This window comes from Canis lupus, chromosome 14 (genome assembly GCF_003254725.2).
Source record: "Canis lupus dingo isolate Sandy chromosome 14, ASM325472v2, whole genome shotgun sequence".
Lineage (NCBI taxonomy): Eukaryota > Metazoa > Chordata > Mammalia > Carnivora > Canidae > Canis > Canis lupus.
In genome coordinates this window covers 11,214,379-11,235,234 of record NC_064256.1, presented here as the reverse complement: position 1 = coordinate 11,235,234, position 20,856 = coordinate 11,214,379, and the positions used below count along the sequence as shown (strand labels likewise).

Below are 20,856 nucleotides of genomic sequence, written 5' to 3'. Positions count from 1 at the left end.
AAAATAGAGAGGATAATCAATAACTTTTCAGATGAAAGAAAAGTCAATAGTGCCTGATAGAAAAATAGGCATTACATTAGCTGATACTTCTGGGAATATACCTACAGCTGATAATTCTGGGAATATACTTCAGGTATCTTATTCTTGAAGTTGGTATTCTCTATGGGCTGGGAAACATGAGACATGAGAAAAATGAGACATGAGAAAGATGTCTTTTAGTACAGTCTGCATCACCCCACCTGCCAGGCAAAAGTTGGAAACAGGAACACTACAAACTCATTGATACTTCCTGATGTATGTAATTGGTGCTCTAGCTTTTTTCTCTTTTTCCTCCTCTTACAAAAAGTATAAAATAAATTCCCTTTGAAGTCTCTTCAAGCATCCTTTAAGTACAGTGGTCCCATTTACAGTTAGTGGTGTAAAAGCAGAGCCCTATACCACTTTTCCTTTAAAATATGCTTATCTGTACACTATAAACTAGATCCAAAAAAAGACCATGGCCCGGCTGGGGACACAAGGAAATAAAGAAGAAACTGACATGAACCTACACATGTAACAGAACTACTAAGCCCTTGCTCTACCTTCCCATTAGTTTATATGATAGCAAGCCAAAAGATAGGGGCTTCTATTTAGATTTTGATAAATTTAAACTAAATGAAATGCTATTATTCTCAATTGTAAAACATTTTCAAAGACACAGTGAGTATAGTGTTTATTTTAGATTCTGGGTCATTCCTAAAAGGGATTTGATTTGGGTTGCATATGTACATACAATGAATGGTAAGCTAGGAGAAATTTTTTTTTTTAAGATTTTACTTATTTATTCATGAGACACACAGAGAAAGAGGCAGAGACACAGGCAGAGGGAGAAGCAGGCTCTCTGCGGGGAGCCCAACGCAGGACTCAATCCCAGGACCTGGGGATTATGACCTGAGCTGAAGGCAGATGCTCAACCGTGGAGCTATCCAGGTGGCCCACAATAAAGTTTTCTATGGAATTTTTAGAATTGATCAATAAAATAGTTTCTTTTCTTTTCTTTTTCTTTTTTTTTTTTTAAAGATTTATTTATTTATTCATGAGAGACAAAGAGACAGGCAGAGACACAGGCAGTGGGATAGGCAGGCTCTCCACAGGGAAGCCCAGTGCGGGACTCCATCCCGGATCCCGGGAACACGCCCTGAGCCAAAGGCAATATGCTCACCTGCTGAGCCACCGAGGCCTCCCAATAAAATAGTTTCTTATCTTCCTAGTTGTCAGGATGTACAGCTCCATAAAATGAATGCCTATGGATTACAGAGGAGACAGATACATTATTTTTCCTGGTATTAAAACTTGTAAGACATTTCTACTGTGGTTATGAAGGAGAAACGATATAACGCACTTAACATTTTCATGATATATATAATAGTGAGTTTCAAATAACTGTTCCTTAATGAAGGTCGATATTATAATGCCAAAGCATAGTTCATTTATTTTCAATATCTAGATTGATCCAAGAATATATTCAATCAGTATACAATGGTTCTTACTAAAGGTAGACAAATATCAATAGACTATTAAAGAATCCCAAAATAGATCACACTTTTCTATTCTATTCTATTCTATTCTATTCTATTCTATTCTATTCTATTCTATTCTATTCTTCTATTCTGTTCTTTCTTTCTTTTTCTTTCTTTCTATTTATTTATTTAGGAGAGAGAGAGAGGGAGAGGAGAGGCGAGGGAGGCGCAGAGGGAAAGAAAGAATCTTAAGCAGGCTTCATGCCCAGCAGGGAGCCTGACATGGGGCTTGATCTCACAGCCCTGAGATCATGACTTTAGCTGAAATCAAGAGTTGGATGATTAACAAATTGAGCCAGTCAGGTGCCCCTAGACCATTCATTTTTAACAAAAGTGCTAATAAGGAATGAAAGCTTTTTCAATAAGTAGATATCCATATTGAAAAAAATGAACTTCAACTACTATAATGCACCATTTATGAAAATTAATGGGTCGTAGATCTAAATTTAAAAGCTAAAACAATAAGGCTTCTAGAAGAAAATCCAGGAAAATATCTTCACAACGAGGGAATAGATCTAGATTTTTTTTTTTTTTTGGTCAGTAAAATAAGAAAAGGCCTTACTATTGCTACTGGTAATTGTTCTCTGTCTTGTAGCTTCTTTGTCCCTCCTTCCCTCTCTTGCTATCTTCTTTTCTGATTCATTGATTTTTTTTTTTTTTGGACATGTTTTGATTCTATTCTCATTTTTTTTTTTTTTGAAACTTCCATAGATGTTTTCTTTATGTATACCTTGAGACTACATAAAATATCTGATAGTTATCATAATCTTTTTTAAGCTGATAACTTCAATTGCATATGAAACCATACTATTACTCTTCCCCCACATACATTAAGTTATTGACATTACAAATTACGCCTTTTTAGATTGTATACCCATTATTATAATAGATAAAGTTTTTGAAAGACTTTATTTTTCTAGAGCAGTTTTCCACAGCACGATTGAGGAAAAGATACGGAGTTCTCATTCTCCCCTGTCCCATGCATACATTGTCTCCTTCATTATCCACATCTACCACAACAGTGGTGTATTTGTTAACACCACCAATGAACCTACACTGCCTCATCATAATCATTCAAAGTCTAGAGTTTACATTAGGATCCATGCCAGGTATTGTACATTCTGTGGATTTGGATAAATGTATAATATCATGTACCCATCATTTTAGTATCATATAGATAATTTCACTGTCTTAAAATTTTTCTGTGCTCTACCATTTTTTCCTTCATTTCCTTCCCACTGACCAAGCCCTGGAAACTACAGATCTTTTCACTGTCTCCATAGTTTTTCCTTTTCCAGAATGTCATTTATTTGTATGCATACAATATGCAGCCTTTCAGATTGGCTTCATCCACTTAGTAACATGCCTTTAAGTTCTGTGTTTTTTCATGGCTTGATAGCTCATTTCTTTTTAGTGCTGAATAATAATCCATTATTTGGATGTGTTTACCATTTTTCTATTCATCTACTAAAGGAAATCTTTGTTGCTTCCAAGTTCTGGCAATTATGATTAAAGCTGCTATAAACATCCTTCTGTAGGTTTTTATGTAGACATGTTTTCAATTTCTTTGGCTAAATACCAAAGAGCATGATTGCTGGATTGTATGGTAAGATTAAGTTTAGTTTTATTAAAAACAACCAACTGTCTTCCAAAGTGGCTATGCCATTTTACATTCTCATCAGCAATGAAGGAGAGGTCCTGTTGCTCCACATCCTTATCAGCATTTGGTGTTGTCAGTGTTCCAGATTTTAGCCATTCAAATAGTTACATAGTAGTAGCTCATTGTTGTTTGAATTTGCAGTTACTTGAGTTCCTAGGGGTCCCTTTTCTGTGCCTCTGCCTTCTCTAGCCTTAAAACATACAAATGCCAAATTACAGAAATTTCCTGGTATCATTTTTTCAGGAGCTTTTAATCTCTTGTTCCCTCTGGTGTCTATTTGAGATACTGCAGGTTCTCTGGAGCTGCTGCAGGCCACCCATCTCTCTTTAGAGAGATTTTCTCAGTGGTTTGAGTTGAGTGAGACAGAAACCAGTTCCTTAGACAACCCCCTGAAAAGTCTGAACATTGGCTGTATGGTCTTTTCTTTCCCTTCCCAGCAAGAAGTTGGGAGTTTTCTCCTGAAGTGTCGTGCTGAGATGGGGGAAGAGACTAAGGTGAAAAATCAGGAATTTTCCTACTGGATTTGATAAGGCTGGTGCCATGCTCACTTTAGGAGGAAGGAGCCTCTAAACTGGTTTCTGAATTTCCCACAAAGGGCATTCATCCATGTATCATTGCTGAGTCTGTCTCTGTGAGAAGAGGGATGGTTTTTCTATAGTCAGAAGTACTGTGTGCTCTCTGGGCATCCAATACTGTAGCCATGTGGAAGAGTGTGGCCTGGTTTTTTGGCTGTTACTATCACCATGAAAAATTAGTAGATCCAACTTCATTAGTATTCATCTGAATACTTAGACTATCCAGATCCTTTGTCACATCTGTGAATGAGATTAGAAACCCGGAAAAGCTAAAAGTATTGAGTAACCATTATGGATTCATCTCAGAGCAAAAGGACAGGACTTAGATGTGAGAGTAAGTACATTTATTTTGGGATATCAACCCATTTTTATACTCACTAGAGGTAATTAGGTCCTGATGAAGACAAGCTTTCCTTTATATTTCTTTTATTTTTTAAATCACCTAAATAGGTTATATAAGATTGCTTCTTGCAAGAAAATAATGGATCTGTATAAGGATAATTTTAAAGGGATACTATGTACTCTAAACTAATCTTTACAAAGTCAGAAGTCTTGTTAATAATTGCCAGATTTTTTCAGTCCCTAGATATATTAATGACTCAATCAGTAAATAATTTTGTGACAATCAGAAATCAGGGATATAAGATTTCCAGTGAGATGCTGAAAGACACTGCAGATGGGCAGAAATATATAGGTCAGATTAAGATCTGCTTGTTTCCAGGTATTTTTATATTTAACACATTTGCATCAGTAACATGCAAGGTTTTTTTTTAGCAAGATTTACAACACATCAGAAAAAAATTTAGAAGGTCAGAAATAATATTAATGTCTCTAGACATTCAGGAAGAACATATCCACACACTAGCAAGTTAAGCTCTGAAAAATACCTTTCCAAATTGCTAAAAAATAAATGGAGTTTAAATATCACTTATTTAGAACTTATATATTAATTATTTAACAAATATCTCTTGAAACTGCGTAAAAACAGTTGTGAAAACAATTTGATGAATAATTTTATGGTTTATACACAAATAACCATAATAAAATTCATTATGAAATTAGTACCACAGGAAAGATGTAAATATATTACAGAAATTCAGAGGATGGAGTGACCACTGCATTGGAGCAAAAAGGCTATTAGCTCTTGAGGGAAATAGCTGTGCTTATGTTATATTGTTCACTAGGGCATATCACAGGGTAAGGAATAATTGAATGAATGAATTCAAATGTACTTCTTCAATATGGTAGTTCAATTTTAGCTGTGTCAATTTTAGCTGTGTCATGATTTACAGAGAAAGGAAGAGGATGCACTTCAGGCAGAGTAAGTAGTACACTTTGAGCCATTAAAAAACAAACAAACACAAAACTATAGGACATATACTAAACAATTAATTCAGTTTAAGTGAGAAATTATGTATGAGGAGGCTAGCAAGGAGGATGAGAGCCACTTTGTAGAGGTGCTTTAGCTATTACGCACTAGGTAATTGGGAGCTAGTAAGGATTTTGAGCAGGAGAGTAATAGGACTAAATATCCTTTGGAAAAATTAGTCTGATAGAAATATATAGGATAGACTAGAGGTAAGAGAAACTCATTAGACAAGTGCACTATTTGTGGCAAGAGTTAAGGGCCTAAAGAGAAATGGGGATATATATGAAATTATATAATGGAGGCAGGATTGTTAGACTTACTGACCAACAGGATATAGATAGTGAGGTAAAAGAGGAGAGAAAAATTGAAATAACTTAATTTTCCAAACCTGATTAAGGTAGGGAATTTTGCCATGACCGGAAACACTGAAGTTAGAAAGGGGGGTTCGTCTGAAGGGAGAAGGAAAGAGGTCACATTTACAACATCTGATAGGACATTAAAGTGATGGAGTACACAAGGTAGTTGAAAAACAGAAGTGTAGGAAGATGTTAGAGATTCAGACTGGGGAAATCATTGGTCAAGAAGTAATAATCAAATCTTAAGTTAATAAAGTACTAAAGGAAGAGAGAAGGTCTGGAGAAAAGGGGACAGATAAATGCTTGGGAAAATGTTTCTGTGTATGGCGCTGGAAGGAGAAAATGGAGTCAGTTCTGTGTAGAGACAGATTGATTTGGGCTATGGCACTAAAATGATGACATATAATCATGAACCTAAGAGCAAATTCTTAAAGTGTATTTGTATTTGGGGTTCATGAAGGTAATGAATGTTTAATATAAATAACATTTTATGAATTTATTTAACTGACTTTTTGTTAGATCATTTTAATTTTTATTTTACTGTGGTAAAAACACTGAACATGAAATCTACCGACAAATTTTTCAGTGTATTATACATTTTTGTTGACTCAAGGTACAATATTGTACAGCAGATTTCCAGAGTTTATTCTTGCTTGACTGAAATTTTGTGCCTTTTAATAGTGATTTCTTCTTTCTCCCTCCTCCCAGGCCCTGACAAACACCATTCAAAAACCTTTGATTCTATGAATGACTATTAGATAGCTCATATAAGTGGAATCATGTAGTATATGCCTTTCTCTGACTGGTTTATTTTGTTTTACATAATGTCCTTAAGGTTTATCTATGTCATCACATATTGTACCATTTCTATCTATTTTTTTAAGGCTGAATAGCATTCAATTGAATATATATATATACCAGATTTTCTCTATCCATTCATCTATCAACGGACATTCAGGTTTTACAGAAATATAGTCTTTTTAAGAAATGGTTTGGGAAAACTGGATATCAATATACAAAACCATACATGAAAATCAACTCAAAATGGATTAAAGACTTAAATGTAAAGCCTGAAACAACAAAACTCCTAGGAGAAAACATTGGGAGATGTTTCACCACATTGGTCTTGGCAATGATATGGTACCAAAAGCATAGGCAACAAAAACAAAAATAGACAAGTAAGGCTACATCAAACTAAAAGCTTCTGTACAGTAAAGGAAACTATCAACAGATTGAAAAAGAAACCTATGGAAGGGGAGAAAATACTCATAGACCATTTATCTGACAGGAGTTAATAACAAAAAATGTAAGAAATTCTTACAACTCAATAATAAAAAAAACTAATAAACCAATTAAAAATGGGTTAAAAACTTGGATAGATATTTCTCCAAAGAAGACTTACAAATGGCTAAGGTCACTAATCATCCAGAAAATGCAAACCAAACTACAATGACAGCACCTGGCACCTATTTTCAAAAACCAACCTCCATGCTTTGGAGGCAACAGAGATTGGGATAAAGAGGAACAAAAGCTTTATTCTTTTGCCAGGTGAAGGAGGTTGCAGCAGGCTATGGCCTTCAAAAAACTGCAAGCCTGCCAGGAAGAAGGGACTGGGGAGTTTTTATAGGGAAACACAGGATCTAGCTGATTTTGACAGGAATTGTGTAGATACTGCCAACTGGGACACCAGGCACCCACACCTTTAGGGTGGTACCGGGTTCCTGAAACAAAAGACCAGGAAGGAAGGAGGGGAGGTTTGCAGAAGAGAGGAAAAGTGTTATTTAAAAATCAAACTTCACTGCAGCATTAGTGTAGCCATTTTGATTTTTGTAAAACTTTATGGTTTTAAGCAGTTTTACTATCAAGATGATTATTATTCTGTGCTCATTGCAGCACTGGTCACATTAATTACGTTTTTTAAAAGATTTTATTTACTTATTTGACAGAGAGAGACAGAGAGAGAGCCTGTGAACACCCACAGGCAGGGGGAGGGGCAGAGGGAGGAGAAGGAGACTCCCTGCTCAGCAGGGAGCCAGATGTGGGGCTGGGGCTCAATCCCAGGACCCTGAGGGCACATCCTGAGCTGAAGGCAGAAATTTAACCAACTGAGGCACCCAGGCACCCACATTAACTATTTTTTAAAGGATGGTTTCATTATTCCATATTTGCATACCTCAGAATTTATTTTTCACTGTTGTGCAATTGACTTATCTTTCATTTATATCTTCCAAGTTTATTGCTGAGCAACAACAGAGCTTTTCTTTCACCTGATACTTCTGTGCTCAAGAGATCTCAGATAAAAGTTAAAGTTAGGTAAATGTCTTCATCCATTAGGATAGCGATGACAAAAATACCAGATACTGGGTGGCTTATAAACAAGAGAAATTTACTTCTCCCAGTTCTCAAGCCTGGAAGTCCAAGGTCAGGGTGCCAGTATGATCTAGTTCTGGTGAGGAGCCTCTTTCAGAAGGGGTCTTTGAGGACAAGCTCTCTGAGGTCTCCTTTACTATTGAGTTGTAGGAATTTCTTATATTTTTTGTTATTAACTCCTATCAGATAAATATATCTTTTATATGTATATCTTTTATAAATATATATATAAAGTACCTTTAGTCACTAATCGCATTCATGACGTTTCTGCCCTCATGACCTAATCACCTCCCAAAGGCCTCACCTCCTGATACCATCACTTTGAAGGTTAAGACTTCTAATAAGAATTTGAGGGGAATGCAAACATTATCTAAAGCAGTTAAGCTTTACAGTCTTTATAAACATGACTGCATGGTGGGAAGTTCAGGTTTATCCCTTAGATCCCTTAGAAATGTGGATAGGCCCCGAAAATTCCAATGAAAAAGCTACCAGGCACTGAAAGAACAGGGGGAGTTCAGCCATAAAGCAGGTGAGCCTTTTATCCTAATCAAGACCAATGGTTCCCAAATTTTGCTGCTTATTAGAATCATCTGGGGGAGCATTTTAAAATCCCAATGCCCAGGTCTCATCTCAAACTAATTAAATGAGAAAGTCTGAGGATAGGAACCAGACATCAACATCTTTTTTAAAGTATACTCCCTCAGCCCAAGGTATAGAAAAATTGGGGAACCACTGTACTGAGTTAAAGAAATACTGATGTTGCAGTAACTTCTATGACCAAATGTTAATCGTCTCTACTTAAGCTAACTCTTTTGTATTCTTTACCTGAGCTAAGAAGAAAATGGTTTTCACACCTATGAATTGCTTCCTGGGCCAGAGGGTCAGAACTAGACTTATGGCAGTGAGCTTGCTTCATGGTCTCAGAATGGGAAAACCCAGACCTTAAGCTCTGCATTTATTTTTCCTTTCCTCATTCACATGGCCCTTAGTTACTTGCTCGAATTGCTTGTCCTAAATGAGATTTTTTTTTCTTTTTTTTGCATGATTTCTTTTCCCCTGCCGTAATTGTCTGGTTTGGTTCTATTTCTTGTGATCCCTGCAAAAGCGACTGTAGTCTAGGATCATGTTTGCTGAGTCACCTCTCCCACTTGATTTCATTCAATTAGGAAAAGGTTACCAACAGCAATTGCTTCTAGCCCCTTCAATTTACTCACAGTTTCTATCTTATCAGTATGTATTTACATGGAATCATCTTGTGTACTGACCCCGGCACAGGTCATTAAGTTTCTGTGCACGATTTAAGTGTCCTACATAGAGGAACACTACTGTTAGATGCTTATTCCCTCATGGAGGCACTATACAAAGTAGCAGGAAGTCTCATCAAGGATGTTTGTTGTTGAAAAAGTTAGTGTTTAGTCACTGCATTAGAGTTTTCATTAGATTGCGAAGTGTCATGTATTTACTTCTTTCTTCATATCTATGTATATGTATAGTAATATGTATGTACATATTATATATGTATAGGCATATTTAGATGCATATGTATAAGTATATTTCTAAATGCTATAAAGTACTTTATTTACCTGAATTTCTGTGGCATTTGTGTCTTGTCTCAGAAAAATATTACTTAGAATTCATTTTTCATTTAAAATTCATATACCTGATTTTAAAGTATTTTTTAAAGATTTTATTTATTAATTCAAGAGAGACACAGAGAAAGAGAGAGGCAGAGACAGAGGCACAGGCAGAGAAAGAAGCAAGCTCCATGCAGGGAGCCCAATGTAGGACTCAATCCCAGTACTCCAGGATCACGCCCATGAGCCAAAGGCAGATGCTCAACTGCTGAGCCATCCAGGCATCCCTAAGTTTTTGTTTTTTTTTTGAGTATAGTTGACACACAGTGTTACATTATTTTCAGGTATACAATATAGTGATTCAACTTTTCCATATGTTACGCTATGCTCCCCACAAGTGCAGCTCTCATCTGTCACCAAATATTGCTATTACCATACCATTGACTGTATTCCGTACACTGTGCCTTTTAGTCCCATGACTTTTCATTCCAGTACTGGAAGCCTGTATCTCCCACTCCCCTTCACCTATTTTGCCCATGTCCCTATCTTCATCTCTCTGGCAACCATCAGTTTCTGCACTTATAGGTCTGTTTTTGTTTTTTAATTTGTTTTGTTTTTTAGATTCCACATATGGATGAAATCATATGGTATTTGTCCTTCTCAGTCTGACTTATTTCACTTAGCATAATACTTCTAGGCCCATCCAAGTTGTCACATATCTGAGTATTGACAGGAAGGATTTTAACAAGTACAATATGCAGGGACTAATGATGAATAGGGTGTATAATAGGCAGAGGAAGGAAGAGAGTAATTAGTATTTAGCCACCAAGATAAGGGGATGGATGTAAAATGTAATAATAGAAATTCCAGTTGGGTTATAATACACTTCTTTGTTGGTAGGAATTAGCAGGTAATGCAATCAGCAACTAAATGGAAGGAGAACTATTCAGTTTTCAGAACCTAAAAAAAAAAAAGTATTCGGGTAAATGTGTTTTGGTATGAATTTGTGTGTCAATGGCACAAATAAGTCTTCTGCCTCGGAAGACTTAGTAGGATTTGTTTATTTCTTAGCGTCTTTGGTCAAGGGAAATTATAATACTTATCACCTAAACTGGGACTTTAGGAAATTAAAGGGGGCTTCAATTAATTAAAATGACAAGAAAATAGACATAAATTAAGATTGTCTTGGACATATTGGACTCAAACTGTGATCCCAGAAAAATTGGTTTACTTTCAATTAATTAGCTATTTAAATAAAACTTTTTGATGTTTACTGCTTCTCTCTGAGGTGTTTAATTTACAGATGATTTAATTAGAGCTCTGTTGCAAAATTTTGGGCAGAAGAGTATTCACACTTTCAGCTCTCCATGTTCAGAATGCTCTTTCCTAGATTATTTTCATCCTTCAGTTTATAGAGGAATCATCACCTTATTACATAAACCTCTTCTGGTTCCTCAGTCCATAGTAGCCCCACAATTTGAGCTCCAAAGTAAATACAGAGAGAATGCTCTTTTCAGTGGAATGTGAACACGTAAATGTAGAAGGACTTATATAGTTAGAAAAAACACCATTCTGAAACCTTCATAGTAATAATTGATTCAGGCAATAATTCAGGCAATAATCATCAATCGATGCTAAAAAAATTTTATGAAAGCTGGTTAGGGAACAGATATTTACATAGTCTCAAAGATTCTCCCTAAAAGATATTTAGTAATTAAAGGGAAATTAAATGGGAAGAAATCAAAGGTTTCAATCAAAGGTTGAAATAATCTGGGCAAAAGCCCTTTAAGCAAGTAATCAAAATGGGAGAAATACTAGGTGCTTTCCGATGTGATGTACCAAGAGACACGCAATATCTCTTATGTCATATTTCTTTTAAAAATGCATAATCCAATCTAGTAATGATGTAACAACCAGACAAACATAAATTGAAGAACATCTCTTCAAACATGTCAGTATCATAAAAGACAAAGAAAGCTAAGGGATTCCACATCAAAGGAAATTAAAAACACAATGCTGCAGAATCTAATGCATGTTCCTGGGTTGAAAAAAGAAAATCTCTATAAAGCACATGATTGAGAAAATTGGCAAAATTTTTGTAGGAACTATATGTTAGATTATAATGTTGTGTCAGAGGTCAATTTCCTGAATTTAAAATCATGCTATGATTAAAAGAATAGCCTTTTTTTCTTAGGAGGTGCACACTGACATATTTAGTAGTAAGGGGTTATCATCTCTGGAACTTGCTCTCAAAGATTCAGAAGAAATTGGAATAAAGCTAATAAGAATTATATATTAATCTGCTTAGGCTACCATAACAAAATACCTAGATTTGTGGCTTAAAACTGAAATGTATTTTCTCATAGTTCTTATGGAGGCGATAAGTCCAAGATCGGAGTGTCAGTACAATCAGAAGCTGGTGAGGGCCCTCTTCCTGGCTTGAAGATGGCTGCTTCCTCTTTGTGTACTCACAGGCAGAGAGCACTCTGGTGTCTCCCTTTCTCCTTATAACCCTGTTATGAGGACCCCACCCTTGTGACTTCATTTAAACCTAATTACCTCCATAGTCTCCATCTCCAAATATTGTCATGCTGGGAGTTAGATCCTCAATTTATGAATCTATATATTCAATGTGTAACAAGTAACTAAAATAATAATGTGTAAGTTTATGTATGTTTAAATATTTCTAGAAATATATGTAGAATATATGCATATATATGTATATAGAGAGAAAGTGAGTGAGAGGCGTAGGAGGAGAAAAATGTTGCTGCACTGTTGGTGGGAATGTGAACTGTTGCAGCCACTGTGGAAGACAGTATGGAAGTTCCTCAAAAGATTAAAAAGAGAATTACCATATGATCCAGTCATTCCACTATTGGGCATTTACCCAAAGAAAATGAAAGAACTAATTTCAAAAGATACATGCACCACTATGTTTATTGCAGCATTATTTACGATAACTAAAATATGGAAGCAGCTCAAGTGTCCTTCTGTAGATGAATGGATAAAGAAGATGTGGTATACACACATGCACACACACACACACACACACACAATGGAGTATTATTCAGCAATCAAAAAATGAGATCTTGCCTTTTGTACAACATGGATGAACCTAGGGGATATAATGCTAAGTGAGGTAAGACAAAGACAAATACCACGTGACTTCACTTATATGTGGAATTTAAGAAACAAAACAACTACCAAACAGAATAATGAGATAAACAAATAAATGGATTCTTAAACACAGAGAACAAATTGGTGGTTACGAGAGAGGAGGTGGGTGGGGAAATGGGTGAAATAGGTGAAGGGGATTAAGAGTATATTTATCATGATGAGCACTGAGTAATATAAACTTGTTGGATCATATATTGTATACCTGAAACTAATATAACCCTGTGTGTTAATTATATTACAATAAATTTTTTTTAAAAGAAAAAGAATGGCATAAACTTTCTCAGTGTTAAAGAAAGAAAAAGTAAGTAGGTGCCTCTCATCTTATTACTGTCTCTCAGTGTCCTGTATTTTTCCTGGAGCACTTAATATTCTGCAGTTTCTTTATTTGCCTATTTGTTTATTGTCCATAGGTCATGTTTGGTTATAATTTTATGGATATTATTATGATTTTCTTTTGTATTTCTTTTTTTGTAGTAGTTAAATGTAAAACCAGAAAACAATGTGTATAGTAGTAGTATTTGCCATAAATAGAGGAAAGATATGGATCTGTAATCCAGGAATAGAAATGACAAGAGGATTCTTATGGCTTACTAACAAAATGACAAAAAGAAACTCAACTTTTCCCAAGCAAGAGAGTCTCCATTAGTTTATTTTTCTAGACTGGAGTGTGAACTACAGTTAGGCTACCATTGTCTTTCTCTGCTGTTTTGGTGATTTCCTACATCAACGGTTTATCTTATTAATATGTTTCTTTTTTTAGCTCTTTCATAAATTCTCCTGTGAGACATGAAGTGAGGCCTCCAGGGTTGGAAAGATCACTGAGTTTATGGATTCACAGATTGTGAACTGGTGATACTATCTTGTCATACTCTTCTTCCAAAGGATTTATACCCCATTTAAGTGCCTCATAATGTCTGAGGCAGCTTTAAAATTTTAAATTGATATTAAATATTATATATACATTCATGTGCATGTCATGTGTACATATATTTGTGTGTTCTGCTGTATATGTTTATTTAGTTAAGTGGTTTCTAACATAGGCACCACTGAACCCTAGTGAACCATGGAATTAGTGTAGGCTTTCCAAAATATATCTGTGTTTGGCTCATTGCCCAAACACCAAATTAATATCTTTTACATACACAATTTTTCAGTAGTATAGAAATGCCATTTGGATAGCTAAAATCGGGGATCCCTGGGTGGCGTAGCGGTTTAGCGCCTGCCTTGGGCCCAGGGCCTGATCCTCGAGACGCGGGATCGAATCCCACGTCGGGCTCCCGGTGCATGGAGCCTGCTTCTCCCTCTGCCTATATCTCTGCCTCTCTTTCTCTCTCTCTGTGACTATCATAAATAAATTTAAAAAAAGGATAGCTAAAATCCATTTATTTTATTTTTATTTTATTTATTTATGATAGTCACAGAGAGAGAGAGAGAGGCAGAGATATAGGCAGAGGGAGAAGCAGGCTCCATGCACCGGGAGCCCAACGTGGGATTCGATCCCGGGTCTCCAGGACCGCGCCCTGGGCCAAAGGCGGGCGCCAAACCGCTGCGCCACCCAGGGATCCCTAAAATCCATTTTTGAAAGTGTTTCATAATTCATGACACCAATTTGCCATGTATTTTTAAGTATTTAATATCCAACTATGATTCTGTAGGAGTCTAAGACAATTTGAAATTTTAAAAGAAATTCCCACAGCTTTGCCTCTGAGGAGGTACAAAATGGAGTGCTTTTGGAGTAGGGGACTATTATTTTTTAAGATGGAGGAAATAGAGCAAACTGTTGATATTTGTTACAATGTTTATTATATAGCATTCTAAGTAATTCAGTATGTTTAAAATGCTTTAATAATTTTTAAAAATAGGTCATTATGCTTGAAAACATAGAGACATTTATCTAATTTAGCTTTTTTACCTGAGAAATACTCAAAGTGTGGTCCAGGGATCCCTGAGAAATTTTAATGAGGTCAAAACTCTTTTCGTGTTTATACTAAAACATTATTTACTTTTCATTCTCTTCTCTCTGAAGCATGTCCCAGAGACTGCATGACATGTGATATTGCAGCAGATGGAATGCAAAAGCAGGTATAAGGGTCTAGCTACTTTCTATAAAAACAGAAATTATAGAGATTTATAAAAATATAAAACAGTGCCACTGTTTCACTGTTTTTGTTTTAGAAGATACATTTTCATAAATCTATCGTTTCATTAACATATAGTAAGCTTATTATTTTAAATAAATGAAAACCAAATATTTTCTCAGTTTTAATTGCTAATATAGTAAATATAGGTCTATATAACACTTGTAAACAAACCTCTGGGATTCTCCTACTTTTAAAAGTACGAAGGGGCATTGAGGCTGAATGGTTCTAGCACTACTGTCTCAGTTTATACAAATATACTCTCCACCATGCTTGTAGAAGGAGGTCAACTCTGGTACTTATTTGATAATTTCAACTCCAATAACTTAATGAATTTTTGGTGTTTCCAAAATAAAGAACTCTACACTATTCTTAATTCTTTTTGTATGTCGAAGCCCTGTATAATAATCTATTTGGTAACATGAGAAAGTAAAAGCTTAATAAGCAGTGTTCTCCCTCTTTTTGTTTCCAAAGAAGTAAATCAGTAAGCGATCAAAATTATATTCTTTGCTAACAATTTCAGCATTCCTTTCATTCTATCAAATACACCTACTATAAGAATAAAGTATTATATGGCTAGTGCTTTCTTTCATCTGAACCTCATAGAGCTAATAACTTAATACTACATTTCATGGTCATACAACTTACTACTGACTGGATGCCTGTTGACATCAATTTCCATTTACTCTGATGTTTATTAATGTCACATATTCCTCCAGTTCAACCTAATGCCTAAGAATAGACTGGATCAAATGGGTTAGGTTTGCTATTAGTATGTGTGAGACTATGCTCAGTAGTCAAAAGTCACTGTTTCTTTCAGCAAGAGAATAAACATGCAACCTCCCAGAAAGAGCGAAGGGAAATGAGTTCCACTCTAGAATGCTCCGTTGTTAGTTTGTCGAGCATATTTGATTAATAGTCCCTTTCTCCCTGTGTTATATTTTTGTACCACTCATTCCAGAGCATTAATACGAACCCAAGAAGATGTGCAGATCTGATACATTTTAGTCCAAGCAAGAATGCAGATTAAAATACCCAGGTAGTAGTTATATGTGTGGGAATGGAACTCTTAAAAATCATGCTCAGGGAAGGAAAACACAGTAAGGAGAAGTTTCAAAATCACCTCATTAGAAACTGCATACACTGGAGAAGGTGGAGGGATTCATAGTAGTTTTTTGTTTTTTGTTTTAAATAAACACAATATGTAAATTTTAGAAATGTAGATAACATTTTTAAATTTAAGCATCCCAGTGAGAATATGATAGGCTTCCACTGTCTTCCAATCTTATGAAGACAATTGTAGGACTATCAAAGCACCATGGTTGACATTTATCAATTTTTTTAGAGAAAAAATCTAGAGAATAATGAAATGAAAAATCCTTTTGGAGAAGTTTAGAAATTCTTTCGAGGCTGAGATTTGGTCCCATATTTCAGATATCAATCTGTAGATCAATTGTTTCCCATGTAATCTGATCATTTGTTCTTTTCTTGTTCTTTTCTGAGTCAATGATGTCAATAAGTAAAACTGAAATTTAAAGTGTTTTATTTTTCAGACTTTATATTACTAATCCCAAAGGCTCTAAAGGATTTTTTTTTTGGAGCGGTCAAGAGCTATTTTGCACTTTCCAACTAGGGCCCAGCAGAATGGCTCCTGCAAAGAAGGGTGGCGAGAAGAAGGGCCGTTCTGCCATCAATGAGGTAGTGACCAGAGAATACACCATCAACATTCACTAACGTAACCATGGAGTGGGTTTCAAGCAGCATGCTGCTCGGGCACTCCAAGAGATCCGGAAATTTGCCATGAAGGAGATGGGAACTCCAGATGTGCGCATTGACACCAGGCTCAACAAAGCTGTCTGGGCCAAAGGAATAAGGAATATTCCATACCGTATTCGTGTGCGGTTGTCCAGAAAACGTAATGAGGATGAAGATTCACCAAACAAGTTCTACACGCTGGTTACCTATGTACCTGTCACCACTTTCAAAAATCTACAGACTGTTAATGTGGATGAGAACTAATCGCTGATTGTCAAATAAAGGTATAAAACTGAAAAAAAAAAAAAAAAGCTATTTTGCTGTTCCTTGAGTAAAATTGCATAGTGGGCTGGCATTTAGAATAATTAAGTTTAGTTTGTTACTACAAATTTTGACTTTCTCTAACTTAAATATGTCAAATTATCAAACTATGGTCACCCAAGAGCCTCGATCAGAATTCTTATGTTTTGACATATTCATTTTGACAATTCTCAAATTTATAAAGTCCTAATCATTTAAACACCTATGTATTTAATAGTTTCTCATCTCTGATGGATGCACTGAGCTAAAGAGGCTTCACCTCACCATGATAGATGGTTCTACTGCTGTGCATAGGCAAAAGGTGCAATAAATTATTGTGGCCAAAAAAGAGTATTAAAATCTTAAGTCCAATTTGATCTGACCACTTTCTATATTTTGCAAGGTCATTTTTAACTGTCATGCCTATTGTTGCTATCCCTTCTTGTACATAATATAAATGATTATTATGTAACTGTTTATGAATTAAAAGTGCATCCAAATATTAGAAGTGTTTCAGACTTTTTTCATAAGTGTTTATAACTCAAGTAAAATAAATAATCATGCTGTCTTACAGGAAGAAATAGGTTTAGAAATGCATATTTCCAAGTTATCATTTTATAGATAAGTAAACTGAGGCCTAAGTTGAATAGGTAAATGAAAAATAAAAACAGGGCTTACATTCTTATTCCTGAACTTTTTACTGATGATCTTTCCAATACTACACACTGATATTCCCCCTATTTAAAAATTTATTTATTTATTTATTTATTTATTTATTTGAGAGAGAGCATGAGTTTATTGGGGGAAGGTCAGGGAAAGAGAGAGAGAGAGAGAGAGAGAGAATCCTCAAGGAGACTCCCCACTAAGCCCAGAGTCCAACCTGGGTGGGGCTTGATTCCAGGACCTTGAGATGATGAGCCTAGCAGATCCTATGCCAACCAACTGCACTACCCAGGCATAGCCCCTACCCTGCCCCCCCCTTTAAAAATGGAGGTATTTATCAGCTTCCAATTTCCCATTATTATGAATTTAGGATTAAAGACTTAATTAAATCAACAATATCTGCAACATTTTAGCAAAAATATTTTAATAGTATTTCAGTTTTAGTACTTAAAAATAGAACCCCTTATTTTGAAGATAGTAAAACACAGCCATTATAAATGATCCCTTATATACACTCATGACTGTACCACTAATTTTTTTTTTACAAAAAATAAATTTATGTATGTAAGAATGGGTTTGTCTTTCATGAACGTCATCCTTGCATAAAGATGGAATCCAAAAGTTTAGTGTACTTTAAAACTAGAAGTGATGCTCATTAAAATAAATTCTATTCTTAGAAAGCTGAAATCAAGTTATTGGATGAAACAGCTAGAAAACCTGGAAAGGTTGTTTGTTCTTTCTTTCAAGGGACAGGACAGAAAGCAAGATGGGACATTCAGAGCTATGTTCCTTGTTTCCATATCGAAAAATCTTGAAATCAGAAGTTGATGTCATTTTAATAGTGTATCTCATTGCCATCAGTTAGTGTATTTCAGTAGGTGTTTCCTCCTGTCTGGGTTTGTTAATGTGTTCACACAGCCTGCCATCGGAGAAGGAGTTTTCCCTGGCGGCCATGACCTAATTTCAAAGTTCTGGCAGACAAATGCAGGCAACTGACAGCCCAGGTTTTCCTATTTAGCATATTAATCACTTACATTTTTATCATGCAGCCACGATAAGAGGAAACTTGTGAAAGATTTGCCAATCATTCTCAAATCAAGCTGATTGCACCCCTATAGACCTCATATTTTCTGTGCAGAGTTTATTTTTTTGCAGGTATCTCTGAGTTTCTGAAATTTCTGACTGGTGTTTGACTTGAACGCATGCTGTGTATAATAGAAAGTGATTGGGTTCTAGAATATGCCAGAGCTCACTAGCATATTGCCTAAGCAGGACTCTGTAGATGACTTTTTTTTTTCCCCTTCTAATTTCCTTTCATGCTTGTACCTGCAATCCAAGGACGGACATCTCCTTCTCCAAGGAAGCAGAAACGACGAGTGCTTAGCCAGAGCCAAATTTTCTGATCATGTGCATCCTTAGTGATGGAATAAGAGGAATCTTATTGAATTATATTCAAAAGCTTATTACTTATGTTGGGAAAGAAATGTCAGTGTTCAAAAATGTTACAGAATCGTTTCTATGGGAAAATCTTTGGGCTTGCCCGGAACATTTTCCTATTTTTATTTCTTGGTAAATATTGTTAAATGTTTACTTTTTGCATTCTTAGGCAGGAAATGAAATAGACTGATCTTTCTAAAGGGAAAAATTGTTCTTAGGCTCATTTAATTGACTTTTAACTTGATTTGTTTGTTTTGATGACATGATTTTTGGCCAAAATATATTTTTTTCTTTCAAGTAGTCAATGTGCTACTGCTATGAAAAGGAAGTTTAATAATAAGTATATTGGTGTTTTTTAACTATCAAGTTGAGACTTCATGTCTTTTTGGGAGTTTAGCTAAAGGTCACTGATAAAACTGATGGAAAAACAAAGGACAGTTCTGAGAAATCATGCAATTTTTTTCTTTTACATGTCATGGGTTCAGTTTTGGCTGTGCATATGTTTCCCTAGAGGCATTTATAGTGGGAAGTAAGAAGTCACCAAACACAGCTGATGTGAAGAGACAGTCAGCTGACTTAGAAAGAAGACAGAAGACTTATCTTCTGGTAGTCAAGACACTAAAAATGATCTGAAGGTAAGAGTAAGATAAAAGATTGTGTATATGCAAGAATAGATTTCTTAAAAACCACCAGCCAAAGTTTGTGATGTCTCATTCTCTTATCTCTAAGGCAGCCATATTTAACCATTTTATACATAAATAAAAATGACTTCCAGCCTTATTTGATTACAGACTGAATTACTCTGTCACAGGATGACAATCATTGACAAATAGGTTCCCCATAATGAAAAGTCTAGCAGGCCCTGTGTTCTCAGGAAAGGTGCAAAGAGAAAACCAGGCAGATTTTCCTTTCATTCATGCTCTTTTACATAAGACCTAGAGTACTGTCAATCTCTACTAGGTCAATAGGTCACCTGAAAGGTCTCATATTTGGCAGGGCAATGTAAGTTTCAGAGTAATTTTTCTGACTAGCAACCCGAGGTCAATATAGCAAAATTTGAAAGATCAATTAAGTTGTGGGAAAGGAAGGACATAAATGTTGCCCACTTGTCAACATATGTAAAAACATTCATTTTTAATTAGATCAATGACAGGAATTCCATTTTCGGACTCCAGTCTTTTTAATGAGGCAGTAAAAATCATCAAAATGATGGGTTTTGCTTCTTTATTAGTTTTTATAAAATTTGACAAGTTTTTTTGTACATTGCAAATACTCTAAAATTACATTGACTTTGTGCATTAGCTAAACTGCCTGGGTACTCTCTCTTTCTAAGTACTACTCACTCCTGGAGGTAGAGAAGACAGTGCAAGGACTTCAAATCCATGGGATGCAGATCCTCGATGTAAAGGACTGATTCATATTTGTGGTTTCCTGTTTGTCCCATAAAAGAGAGTCGATAGCTGTTTGAATCAATGAATGTATAAACTGTGCATTAATAAAGACGTTTGTCTAGGGAAGAGGATAAGAGACCTGAATTCTTCTTGGGTACCCCCAGTGATAGTCACCTTTCAGTAGTTAAACTTGCGTAGCTTTGAAGTGGAGGCATCAAGGAAAAAGAAACAGCATTTTTACTGTACTTAAATAGGAGATGCCATTATGTAAGATTTTACAGTTTAGACTTAAAAAAGAAAATGACTTTTCCTTTTGCAGAAAAGAAAGATGCAAATCTGTATCCTTCACCATATGCCATAAGAAAAAAAATCACAGATGTTAAAGAGAACACAGGCTGAAGGAAGCAGACTAGCTCTAAAGACTGAAGTCTTCATTTACAGCTCCACAATAAATCAAAATTCAATATTTAATAAGCATATTAGACAGGAGGAAAGCTGTTGTAAAATACGCATTTAAAGTAAACTGCCTGCA

The 20,856-nt window shown here is 35.5% G+C and overlaps 1 long non-coding RNA gene and 1 pseudogene across 1 annotated transcript in view; one reads left to right on the top strand and one right to left on the bottom strand.

The window, feature by feature from the left end:
• LOC112675023 (60S ribosomal protein L31-like) overlaps nt 1-17,564 on the top strand; it is a 106,018-nt pseudogene extending 88,454 nt beyond the window's left edge.
• LOC112675026 (uncharacterized) overlaps nt 1-20,856 on the bottom strand; it is a 331,068-nt gene that overhangs the window by 10,507 nt on the left and 299,705 nt on the right. The window contains exon 8 of the long non-coding RNA XR_004804521.2: nt 1,202-1,283. This is a non-coding gene — a long non-coding RNA (uncharacterized LOC112675026). The remainder of the gene's footprint in view (nt 1-1,201; nt 1,284-20,856) is intronic.